The sequence below is a fragment of the Aricia agestis genome, chromosome 12 (assembly GCF_905147365.1).
Source record: "Aricia agestis chromosome 12, ilAriAges1.1, whole genome shotgun sequence".
Lineage (NCBI taxonomy): Eukaryota > Metazoa > Arthropoda > Insecta > Lepidoptera > Lycaenidae > Aricia > Aricia agestis.
The window spans coordinates 15,818,400-15,832,275 of record NC_056417.1 but is presented as its reverse complement, the minus strand read 5'-3'; the positions used below and the strand labels follow the sequence as shown (position 1 = coordinate 15,832,275).

General features: G+C 37.0%; 1 protein-coding gene across 2 annotated transcripts in view; it reads right to left on the bottom strand.

The window, feature by feature from the left end:
* LOC121732374 (allatostatin-A receptor) overlaps window positions 1-13,876 on the bottom strand; it is a 157,022-nt gene that overhangs the window by 83,848 nt on the left and 59,298 nt on the right. Inside the window, exon 2 of one of the 2 annotated variants that reach the window (XM_042122235.1) lies at window positions 3,851-3,884. The exons of the other annotated variant lie outside the window; for it this stretch is intronic. The gene's annotated coding sequence lies outside the window, so the exon portion shown is untranslated. The remainder of the gene's footprint in view (window positions 1-3,850; window positions 3,885-13,876) is intronic. 2 annotated transcript variants of the gene reach the window in all.

The window sequence follows — 13,876 nt, the reverse complement described above, 5'->3', positions numbered from 1 at the left end:
TGTATGGATGTTTGTTACTCTTTTTCGCAAAAACTACTGAACAGATTTTAATGAAACTTTACAATAATATAGCTTATACATCAGAATAATACATAGGCTATAATTTTAACCGACTTTCAAAATGGGGGAGGTGTTATGTTCGTTTTCTGATGTTCAACGATTACTCCGCCGTTTATTAACCGATTTTCAAAATTTTTCTTTTGGTATATAGGGTATCATCCTAATTTGGTATTATATTCACAAAAGTGGTGATCTGATGAAGGATCCATAAGTAATCAAGGGAACTCTTCAAAATTTGACTGGTGGTGGTGACTTCGGTTACGTGAGAAGTGTTCTAAGCATATGCTACCAACAAGTAAGATTTTGCACCGAGGTATACCTGGTATACCGTGGTTCGGAAGGTGCTGAGAGAACTCCTGATTCTTTATAGATACAAGTTTGGGAGTTTCGGCGTTGTTTTAAGAACGAAAAGCATATGCTACTATGTCATATATATCATCATCACTACCATAATATTATACCATACATCGTCCCATGATTATGAGCCTATTATGACCCTGTTATTGGTACTTTTCATAGTATTTTAGATCGAGACTCGAATCTATAATTAAAAAAAAATCTATACTTATTTTTAACATTATAAACCTGAAGAGTATGTTTGCTTGAACGCGCTAATCTCAGGAACTACAGGTCCGATTTAAAAACTTATTTAGTGTTAGATAGCTCATTTATCGAGTAAGGCTATAGGCTATATATTATCACGCTAAGACTAATACAACCGAAGAAACTCAGGAAAATGTGGGAAAAACGGGGGAATATTAGAAATATCTCACGAACTACTGGAGCAATTTTTATGGCAATATTTGGCACAGATATGGAGTAGACCACGTGAAGGGTAGTAGAGTATTAGTAGCTATTTTTTATGGGAAAATGTACGGTTTCCGTAAAATTTCTAAATTACGCGGGCGAAGCCGCGCGGGACATCTAGTTATAATTATAATAACATGATAATATACAGTTTCTCTAGATACGGAATAAAAGTCTTCAACGCGCCCCTATCAGAAGTTGCGATGCGGGCGAGGGTGCTGATAACACTGGAGCTGTTGTGAATAGCCGCGAAGTTGGCATCAGTATCGCAATCGCAAACAAAGCGCTCTCCACGGCCATTCATGCTGCACCTAGCTATTCAAGCGAAACACGACAAAATGATGTGCAAAATATTGCAAGACGTACAGATTTGATACAGTTTTTGAAAGATAATAGCCATACTATTCCCTAATTCCCAGGCCCAATTCCCTACTGGGAAGGGTAGGGAATTGGGCCTGGGAATTAGGATTCCCTATTCCCTTCCCTACCTCCCCTACCCTGTAATCCTATTGCCTCTTAAAAGGCCGGCAACGCACCTGCAGCTTTTCTGATGTTGCGTGTGTCCATGGGCGACGGAAGTTGCTTCCCATCAGGTGACGTTTGCTCGTTTTCCCCCTTATTTCATCAAAAAAAATACTAATACATGCGAATTGTGAAAGTGTGTCTGTCTGTTACCTCTTCACTTCCAACCCGCTGCATCGATTTTGCTGGGTATGGATATATTTTAAGTCCCGGGAAACATAGCAAAAATATGAGATCCCCGCGCGATACACGAGTTTCGGTGCATCGGGGTTTACGGACGTCATCTAGTCGTATTGTACAACTATGACGTCTGTAATTAAAAAACAGAACTAAATGCACAGCTTTCATAAGAACTCCGCTTAGTTTGTCTATAAACTTAGTCAGGATCATCGAAAGCCGTCATCAGGATCTGCAAACTGGCAAGTGATGAAGAAAAATAAACGATTGTACAGAGAAGTTGATTCACAGGCAGATAGCGGACCTACATAATTCGGTCGCGTTATGCCAAACTCTACTATTAAATTGACATAAGCCGACCAAATGTCATAGGTCCGTCATCATCAATTTCTTCAATGGTACAATTATGAGATTAAAAGCCGTTCTCAGTACGATTACTTAACATAAAAATTGCAATTAAGTTTTCTCAGCTTTGCAATTGAGTTAAAATTAAAATGTTAAAGCTCCACTCTATAATAAACCATTTACTTAAGTCCAGCTGAATAAATTCGATATGCGACAACTGAATTTATTCAAACAAAAATACTTTATGTATTGGAAATTTTAATAGGCTTTTATAAACTGAGTGATAATAAACGCGATTAAACTTACTGAATGCTTTTAAAAATATACGTTTGGTATAATGATGGAATGTTTAATATAACGTTTAGTATTTTCATCTTCTTCAGCTCAATTTGGGTGTGAATGTACAGTGTGTTTGTGTAAACACCGTTATCCTTGAAACCATCAAATGAGACCGTCTAAATGAACAACTTTTTCTATGAGAACAATGCTGGGAACTCAAAAAAATCCGTCTACATACCCATACAAATTGCCGATCCGGGCATCCGTTTGGATATGAAGACGGCATTTTTTTTTTGAGTTCCCAGCATTGTTCTCATAGAAAAAGTTGAAAAAAAAAACGGCCAAGTGCGAGTCGGGCCACGCGCAATATAGGATTCCGTAGTACCGCTAGTTTTTGATATTTTTTGTATGGTCAATGAATGTACATTTATAACGTGTTTTACACTACTAACAACAATATCATCTCAGTTACTATCAAATGAATTTGAACGAAAAGTTCCTTTATACTTCGCCGAATACATTTTTTTAGTTGATCGACTATAACTCAAAAACTTATGAAGTCTTCGAAGCCGTGATAGTTTTCCTTTTAAATATATTTCTTACTCCAGTGAATTTTTCACATTTCTAGAAGCAACCGTTTAGCTGGTAGAAGGGGGGGATCGACTGGACTCTACGGGCGAAAAGACCGAGACTATAAGGGTTCCTTGTTGATTACGGAACCCTAAAAACCCTTTTTTTATGAAATAAGGGGCAAACGAGCAAACGGGACATCTGATGGAAAGCAACTTCCGTCGCCCATGGATACTCGCAGCATCAGAAGAGCTGCAAGTGCGTTGCCGGCCTTTTAAGAGGGAATAGGGTAATAGGGGAGGGTAGGGAAGGGAAGGGAAGGGAATAGTTGAGGGTAGGGAAGGGAATAGGGTAGGGGTTAGGGGATTGGGCCTCCGGTAAACTCATGAACGCTTCCATACAACAATCCTTTGTTGTATGGAAGCGTTCATGAATCACGCGATGCGGTCAGCGCTTATGTAACTTACTTTTCTGTCTCGGCGCCGATGTTTAGCGAGTGCGACACTAAAATGAATCTTACTGCCGCACTTAAAAACATTGAATGACGAAACCTCAATTTAATTAATATTTTGACTTATATTATTATTTAGGCTTATGTCAAAATCTTCATTAAATTACATTTTGTCTCTGAGTGCGGCAGTAACACCACAGTAACACTAAAGTCAACTTTACTTGCCGCCAACACTTCGATTCTAAATTGATACAATACAGTCTTAAGGAGTAGGTTGATCTAATTTTGTTTAGCGATACAGCCTAGCCGTCGATGTCGTAGGCTATACGGTAAAGATTATTTATGCAAAAATACTTACGGCGAGGTCACCTAGCAAATTGTGGGCGACCGATAAGAAGATCATCCCCATTATGCTAAAATCCAGACCTGTCGTTTAATCTCAAGATAAGGAACGTTAATCCGGCCCTGTTGGTCCATTTCGGTTGCTATGGCGCTTGACGTAATGAAAAATAATAAAATATAAATAAATATCATTGAGATATCTCATATATATTATAATACTTTGTCTTGATAAATATAATAGAAGAATTATTTAAATCCTTATAACATAAAATTTAAAAGTACAGAAATTTCACTTACGAGTTTCAGAAGTTTATCTCTAACCGGTTGTTGCCTGAAAGGAAGGATATTAATTAGAAAAGCAATAAAAGTATTCAGATAACTTTAATATTTAATAAAGTTTAATATTTAGTAAAGGTACAAGGAGATAAAAATGTTATTTATGGAGTTAAATAGCTGCTTATTAGCCAATAATTATAGGCTGCTATAGTAGAATTATTGCCTTTAATTTATGGTCGTGTAAAAGTCGAAGGGTCTCGTCACTCGTGGCAGAAGGGCACAAAATCTCGATGTAAGGGTCAAGTCAGACCGCAACGCGACGCATAGATGCATTTCTAAAGTACTCAATTGATTTCTTGAGCGTGAGACAAGTGACAACCTGCAAATCTGTCAAATCCATACAAATTTAGAAATGCATCTACGCGTTGCATTGCGGTCTTGACCCTTACAAGTTTATTCTATTGAAATCTTACTGTTTAATTGTTAGTTATACTTTGTACACAATAATTTTAATTTCATTTTAAAACACGTACGCTTGTTGCACTACTACAATTAATCCTTCGATCGGGGATTCTTGGAAATGCTATTGTATTCTATTGTTGTCGCGGTCACCGGTGTCCTTACGGGGCTTGTGGGTATTTTCCTGTTCTGAGGTTAATACAAACGCTCATGAAGCTCTATATTATTAGCTTCATGCAAACGCTTCATAATTATAACGCTACATAATTTGACGACCTCTGCGGCTCAGTTGGTGGGTTGTCGGTAGCTCAAGCCGGGGGTCGCGGGTTCGAATCCCGTCGACGGAACAAAAAGTTTTCAAAGTTCCTGGGTCATGGACGTCTATTAAATATGTGTATGATATAATATACATCTTAAATATGTGTATAGTATAAAAGTACTAGCTGTCCCGGCAAACGTTTCTTTGCCATATAACGTATTTCGCCCGTATTATTTTGTTGAAGTGATTAAATAAGTCACCATGGCAACGTCCATCGCTATCCCGTCGCACAAACAATGGTCGTCGTCAGTCTGGAGTTGTAATAATTTACTTTTATTTATTCAACAAATGCACTTATCAATATAAAAAGTACCCAGTAGCTGATTCTCAGACCCACTGATTATGCATATAAAATTTGGTTAAAATCAGTAAAGCCGTTTCGGAGGAGTACGCGGCCTAACACGAGAATTTTATATATAAGATTAAAAAATACCTCCGTGGTCTAGTGGTACAGAGCACGGCTCTCGACTCGGAGGTCGTGGGTTCGATTCATGTTATTTCGCGTTGGAAACATGTTATTTCCAAGTTTGTTTAGGACAATGCAGGCTGATCACCTGATTGTCTGACAAGTAAGATGATCCATGCGTCGGATGGGCATGTAAGAAGTCGGTCCTGCGCCTGATCTCTCGCCGGTCGTGTCGGTCTTCCGTCCCACTGGATTATGAGAGTAAAGGAATAGAGAGTGCTCTTGTGTACTGCGCACACACTTGGGCACTATAAAATTACTCCTGCGTAGCTGGCCTGGTTTCAATGAATCCGGCCACCGTCACCGAAACCGGTGTGGGAGCTATATACTATATATATAAGATTAAATATATTTCCGTTGTCTGGTACCCGTAACACAAGTCCTTCGGGTACTTACCACGGGGCCAGACTGACGTGGTGTAAAGCGTCCATAGATATATAAAAATAATTATTCTCTGTACATGTTTACTCTGCGGCGATACTTAATGGCTCCACGTCTTCGGAATGTAAAGCGCACTTTTGTTCGCTCTACTTTACATAATTTGCTTTTGAATCAAGAATTTTGCTGCCACAGATTGTAGTTTGCATAATAATTCACTGGAAAATACAATTGGGTATGAAATATTATAAACTATGCTTTTGTTGAGATCCAGAAGCTTCTGCAGGCAATTTTCTGGATAACAAGATAATTTTATTGTAGTCTTACAATAGGTAATGATGCTACGTAGTTTGCTTTTTCTATGTTTCTTCTTTGAATTCTTGAAATGCAATAGAAACGCAAGCTCTATATACGTGGGAGAGCCATGCTTCGGCACGAATGGGCCGGCTCGACCGGAGAAATACCACGTTCTCACAGAAAACCACCGTGAAACAGCGCTTGCGCTGTGTTTCGCCGAGTGAGTGAGTTTACCGGAGGCCCAATCCCCTACCCTATTCCCTTCCCTACCATCCCCTATTCCCTTCCCTACCCTCCCCTATTACCCTATTCCCTCTTAAAAGGCCGGCAACGCACTTGTAGGCTGTAGCTCTACTGATGCTGCGAGTGTCCATGGGCGACGGAAGTTGCTTTCCATCAGGTGACCCGTTTGCTCGTCTGTCCCTTATTTAATAAAAAAAAGTCGTTACAAATTCTTTTTTCAGTTAAAAATATAAACCACAAAATTATTATTACTAATACATTTAGAAACTTACAACTGTCTCCCTATTTTGCTTAGTTGCGGCATCACGTGCAGCTGGGCCAATTTTGACGATATTTTATTCAGATAAAGAGTTTACCATTGGGACATACGGTACTTTTTACACCGGAAAAACGCACAGCTCTTGCAAAATTTTACTTATCACTTACAAGAGCAAAGCCAGTTATGAAATAATAATAACCCTCGCGACACAGTCGGACTTATGTCAATGTATCTTCATAAACAGAATAAAGTAAAACCATAGAGTAATATGTATGGCTGGTCTCTGGTAAAACCTAAAAGCATCGTTCGTTACAAGAAATATTTTCTTTCGCCGAATATTCGTGGTGGAAGTAATACGGGATGGAAATAAATGTGTTTGACGACATGTGAAACCTCGTAGACAATACTTGAGGGTAGTATTTATAGGCACATTTATTTGCAGGGACTGGAGCGAACAACGAACGAGGAACAAAGAATTGTGGTAGAGATTGTACCATCTGAGTAATTAATTCATAGGTAGACATGCCGAGTCTTTTACTTATGTCCTGCCGCTCTCAGAAACGAATTTCAATTACACGACTGTAATTAAATGAAGATTTTCACATAAGCCTTAAGGTAGCACTTCACATGGCTATTTGTACGAGTATTTGCGTATTTGATATATTGGCCAAACAATCACCATGTGTAGACGGTATGTTTGACAAAGTATTGGCCTTATTTGCCTATTTGACAAAATATAATATGATCAATACCAAATACACTTATACCTTTGTCGGTTTTTACGCACATGAAAAGAGTCAAACAGGCAAGTAAACAAAATTGAGTAAAAGTTTGGTATTTGACGTCCATGTGTGGAAGGCCGTATTTGCCTTTACTTGCTAATTTGTGTATACGTCAATAACTTTGCTAAATGCAATAAATAGCCAATAGCAAATACAAATAGCAATGTGAAGTGCCACCGTACATTTTCTGTGAAACTCTACATTAAATTGAAGTTTAATCATCATCATCATCATTATCATCTCTGAGTGCGACCGTTATTAACCGTTTTAGTTCTTTTACAGCAACTTATCTAATAGCTTGGACTTTTTGCTTGGTTAATATTCTGACGTAAGCTAATGAAAAACGCCATTGAAAAGATAAACTATAGTCGAAAACCTCAAAAGCTGGGCATTAGTAAGTCATTACCTACAATTTTATCGAAAGCGTATTTTATCGTGTTACCTAAGCCATATTTAAATTACATACTTTTCCACAGTGCACGTTTAAGTCTTATCGCTGTAATAATACGGTTTATAATGCAGTAACAGCTATATTGTGGCGTGCGGTCAAACTGCTCATTACTGAAATATAACTCATATTGAAGAAATTGGCCATGTTTATAAACGATTACAATGGAAAGAGTCTAAAAATGGCGCCCGTGTTGCAAGACCAATAAAGCTGTTATTTTTTTAGAATTTACTCTTTTGTGATTTACAAAGCCAACATATAAAATCTGCTTGTCTTTGTCTGGCACTCTGGAAAAGATAAAGACAGCGGATCTTGAATATTTAAAATATGTTGAGATAATATTTTTATTAGTAGTTTGTGCTATGAAACCGTTGTCTGTTAATCCATCAGTTTCGAGGACAAAACCATGAAACTAATCTTTTAGCTTCCCATTAGCTTTAATCAATTAATTTTAATTAAGAGTCGTAACTCAAAAAAATATTATAGTAAGTAACTACGACTGTTCAATTTGGAGCAGTTAAAAATAACAAGCCTAACTAAGCTTTTCCGGTTTATCTGACATTGACACCAAAACGTCACTTGATTTCGTACGTGTAAACAGACAGACATAGCGACATTACGTGTATGTAGTATACAAGGAGACACTTTGGTTATGACAGTAAAATTAGAAAGGATTTTCCGTATAATATCTTTTTCGGGGACCAAATCATCACTATACATCATTTCATACAAATAAAGGCAACAACTTAAGCGTAAATAGGTAACAAACAGACCGACACATTTACATTTATTACTATAGATTTCTGTATCATTTTCTCCACGAGGAGATAATAACCACGTTAACAACGTCGGCACACTCGTTGTACAACCCTATAATGATCCGACAGTCCTCCGGCTTAGTTAAATATTAACTCGCGCATAATTATGTTTAAATAAGGCCCCTTACACACGTGTACGGTGTGTTGAAAAGTTCAGGGGCCCGATTCTGAGGCATCGAATGACGTTGAGATTGAATTTCTCATTCGTGCGTGACTCAACGCCTCCGTAGTCCAATCGGTGCGCCTGATCTGTCGCCAGTCGTGTCAGTCTTCCGTTCCACTGGGTCACAGGAGTAAAGAATATAGATTGCTCTTGTGTACTGCGTACATTGGGTTCTATAAAATTACTTCTGTGTAACTGGCCTGGTTTCAATGAGCCCAGCCACCGTTTCCGAAACCGGTTTGATGATATTACGCGAGTGCGGCGAGTAAGATAACATGCGATCGAAACGACATTCGACACTTGATAATCAAGCCTTAGGTGTTTACCTTACCTGTTTACCCGAGGAAGAGTGTGGACTTAACGCACTTGTAACTTCCAGGGTGTTGCACGTGTCCGTGTGGGTGGCGTAACATTTGTAATTTAATCTTCTATTAGGTATTACTAGCTATTTGACCGAGCTTTGCTCCTTTGCTCGGTATTCGATGAAAATGACTGAATGAATGTAAAAATGATTCCTAGGTAGATCGATTTATCGCCCCCGAAACCCCCTATATACTAAATTTCATGAAAATCGTTGGAGCCGATTCCGAGATATATATATATATATATACAGGATGTAACAAAAACAAGTGATAATACGAACAAGTGATAGCAGCGCTGAAAGACCAATTATTTTTTTCACTTTTGTATGGGGAAACTCGTGACGCTCGGGCCCTTGCCCATACAAAAATGAAAAAAAAATGTTCGTCTTTCAGAGCTGCCACTTTCACAGTGAACTCTCTACAAGGAACATGTACACACCCTAAAGTATTATCACTAGTTTTAATATATATATATAACTACATCGACTTTACCTGTAACCCTGTATATATATATATATATATATATATATATATATATATATATATATATATATATACAGGGTTACAGGTAAAGTCGATGTAGATCCATTAAGGGCGTGTAGTTTGCATCGTTTCTAACTGATTTGGCTATGAAACACCCTATCCTAAACCTAACCGTTTTCGAGATATTCGACTTTAATTTTTTTTCATAAATTTGCCGAATTTTTAGATATTTGATTGTATTCTATGAAATTTAGAAGTCAAAATTGTATAACTTTTTGCTTTTTACAACTGGAACAAGATGCTTTATGACTTCAATAACCAAAATTGTAAGTAAATTAACTTAACGGATCGTACTAAGTCATTGAAAGTTAAAAAAAGAAATATTTATTTTATAAGTTTATTTTTCTTTGAAGGATATCCAAAAAAAATATTATGGAAGATGTTCTTCAGGTCTACTTTAAAATATCTACGTTTCATCAGCTATCCAACAAGGTATAACAATCAAAGATTTTATTGGAATTGGTGTAAAAAACTTGGCTTCGACGGCAACTAAGGAGGTAAAAATTACATTTGTTGATTACGTTCAATGTAACCCTTGACCCCAGAAAACAAAATAAGACAATAAATAAGTACACAATAACATTTATTACTTAACAAGACATGTTTAAATTTCATGTTCAATATGACCACCCCTGTTTTGCACACATGTTTCGCAGTCTTTTTCTTAGTCCACTTTTCACTACGCCAGTTGTTAAATTGCCTCTTATTTCATTCGCCGCGTTAATTATTCTAGCTCTAAATTCTTCTACAGATGCAGATGAGATCTGGTTGGGCTCACTGTGCACCGGACTCTTCATGTTAATATAAAATACATACACACATACATACATACATAAAAATACATGGGGGTTAGGTCCGGACTTCCCGGTGGCCAGGATATAGGCCAGAGTCAAGCAAAATCAGAGTCGAGTAAATAACCACAATAGTCACAAATCGGAAGAAACAGTCCAAAAACAAAGCCAAGTCGAACAGAAAACAGAAATCAAAACGATAATCATCCATGGTATATGCGCTACCATGTACGAATCCCATAAGCAGACTAACAACCAAACACAAACAATAAAAAAAAAAAATGTTGTATTCCCTTTCCCAACCTCCTTCGGCATCGGCACATTATCTTTCTCACTCATATCAGCATAAATCGTCAGTTGTCTGGCTTGCACGCCCCGAAACAACTCAAAGGACCTATTGACCATTATTTGTTAGAAATGCTACCTGGGTTACCTGGCTTTTAACTAAGTGTTTTTCCTATGATTTTTGACAAAACCCTTGATTGTGATACCTTGTTGGATAGCTGATGAAACGAAGATATTTTAAAGTAGATCTGCAGAACATCTTCCATAATATTTTTTTTGGATATCCTTTAAAGAAAAATAAACTTTATAAATAAATATTTATTTTTTTAACTTTCAATGTCTTAGTACGACCTGTTAAGTTAATTTACTTACAATTTTGGTTATTGAAGTCATAAGGCATCTTGTCCTAGTAAAAAAAAAGCAAAAAGTTATACAATTTTGACTTCTAAATTTCATAGTATACAATCAAATATCCAAAAATTCGGCAAATTTATGAAAAAAAAATTAAAGTCGAATATCCCCTGTATAATATATGTAACCCTGTATATATATATATATATATATATATATATATATATATATATATATATATGCATTTTTATATATACAGGGTTACATATATTAAATTCTAATAATTAAATTCTAAAATAAGATTAAATTCTACTGTCACAGTGTTTGTGCGCGAACTCTCCAAAGCGGCTTAACCGATTTTAATGAAATTTTGTGTGTACATTCTTTAGGCCTGAGAATAGGTTTTTATCTACTTTCTCTTTATCTTTTTATATTGATACTAGAAATAATTTATATGGCAAAACAACGTTTGCCGGGACAGTTAGTTCTTCAATATATATTATCGTGTTCGGTTTACAATGTAATGAATACTATGCATAATATTCCTGCATATTTGCATTTTAATTACATTTATTGGACGTTCAGATAATATTACACTTAACTGTGGACAAAAGAAGGAAGATTTGTTTGTTTGCATCGAATAGGCTTTGGAACTTTTAAAATTAAATTTTGATGTGTGCCATGATGGGCGCAGAGTAGACAGAATGATAGAGTATGCCGACTTAGAACTGATGTTGAAATTTTTAAATTTGACGTATTATGGCGAAAATCGTCGCTAGGGTTGTTAGCTTGCTACCTACGAATTAAAAAATATGACATATTCGATGGACGTGTTCCTCTTTGGGGGTATTGTTGTTTGTGTTTTGGCACATGCGATTAAAATTGTCAGAATCCAATTTTGAAATCTTTATTTTAAATATTTAAAAATAAATTATATTATCAGCCAGCGCGAGGCACATTCCGTTCATAATCCTAGTGAAACCCGACGAATTTGACAGATATTGAAACCTGTCCGTCTCTTTGCAGTCGAACTACTGGTAGTTATTAGTTATGTCTATTGTGATGGGCGTAGCGAAGTACGGGCGGGCCTAAAGACCTATGCCCCTTCCCCTCCCCCGTAGAATCCTGGCTACGCCCATGATGTGTGCCATATAGTAAAAAAAAATATTAATTGGGAATCAGAATACAGATGTAAAATAAAAACAAATTTGTCCTGCGATATAATTAATGAAAGTTTCAGGCGGACTGATAAACCGTTTCAACTTTTCATTGCTTTGAGAGTGATTGGTTTCAGCTCTGTTCAATTAATATTATGATTTATGACCAATATAATCTACTGTATCCAGATATCTGTAGTAGATAGCTGGATGTTAATTAAAGAAGTGATTTATAAGTAGATATTTAATTTGTGAGTGAGTAAAAGAGTTAATTATTGTGGTACTCGTTCAATAGCGGGTCCATTTCATCCTCGACCTGTTACTAAAGAATGGCCAAAAATATAGACTAGGGACCTGTTTCACTACTTCCTGATAAGTTCCGGATAGGCTATTCACCACATAACTTGACAGCTGATAGAGTATGGAGAATCTGTCAAAAAAGTTGTTGATAGCCTACCCGGCACTTTATCAGGAAGTGGTTAAACAGGCCCTTAAAACTATGTACAATATATTATCTTGCGATGAAATTAATCCTTGTAAATTGAGAAAAAAACTTTTCTATTTCATTAAATATAACGTGTAAAGAGGTATAGCTAGCAGCATAAGCCAAGTAAATAATATTTTACAGTTTTGGATAAGCAAAAACAGCTGTTCGAAGCGTCTTCCTTCCCTACGTTTCGATCTGTGGTCCGCGCAGGCAAGTAGGTATTCTATATTTAATGTAGAAAATAAACTCGAAGGCTCCCAAAGGAGTAAATTAGTATAAAAAATAAAAGGAGTAAACTGCTAAATATTTAATTTTGTCGACTGTACATGCATGTTATCAATATAGTGGCAATAAATCTAGTAGGCTTCGGCGCTGACTTACCGCCGCGCCCGTAATATTAACAAGACTCTGTCAAGTTCTGATTTACTCTCTTGAATCATGTTATGTAGTTGAATTACGAACAATATTAAAATTGTTGTAGCCCTGATATGATTCAAAGGGTCAGTTCATACTGCAATATCGAGAGACGTAACGATACATTTTTATGCTAAGTACTCACATACGGTTTTGCTCGATCGAGCAATAACGTCGAGCAAAACCCGCGGCTCGGGATTTTTTTTATTAAATAAGGGGGCAAACGAGCAAACAGGTCACCTGATGGAAAGCAACTTCCGTTGCCCATGGACACTCGCAGCATCAGAAGAGCTGCAAGTGCGTTGCCGGCCTTTTAAAAGGGAATAGGGGAGAGTAGGAAACGGAATACTCCCACGTATGAATGATTTCGTCCACACATTCAGCATTGCTCGATAGTTTTATTCTAAATCGATATATTTAATTCCATCGAACCGGCTCGATGCGAGCCTTCGAGCTGGCAGTTTTGCGGTCCACACAGTAATTATTACTCGATTTGGAGTAAAACTGTCGAGCAAAACCGCATATGAGTACTTAGCATTAGACAACATCTTAGGAAGATTGGCGAAAGGAGTGGGAATTGGGAACAGAGCACCCCCGTACACGCTGATTTATTTCTGGTGTACCTCCAAAAATTTTCATTTTTCTAGATGTACCTTGAACACAAAAATATTACGGAACACTGCACTTAAATATCTATAATAATTTTATATTGACCTGAAAAAATTATAAGAGAAAGGCTTTATAATTTATGCTGTTGAATAAAAGTGTAATACGTTATATGTCTCGTAAAGTCGTGGAACATAAAAGTATTTTATATGCTTTAAAATATATTCTGCATTTCAGTAGTTACTACTTTAGATAGGTCGTTAGGTATGAGACGCTACTCCAATCTACTAGATGTTATTGGTATTGCACACAATATGCCCCCATTGGCCCCCCAGTTTCATCTTTATTCCGTTGCGGAATAAAGATGAAACTGGGCATTGCATTTACGCATCACCGTAAGTCTGGGGGTGGCCACCGGG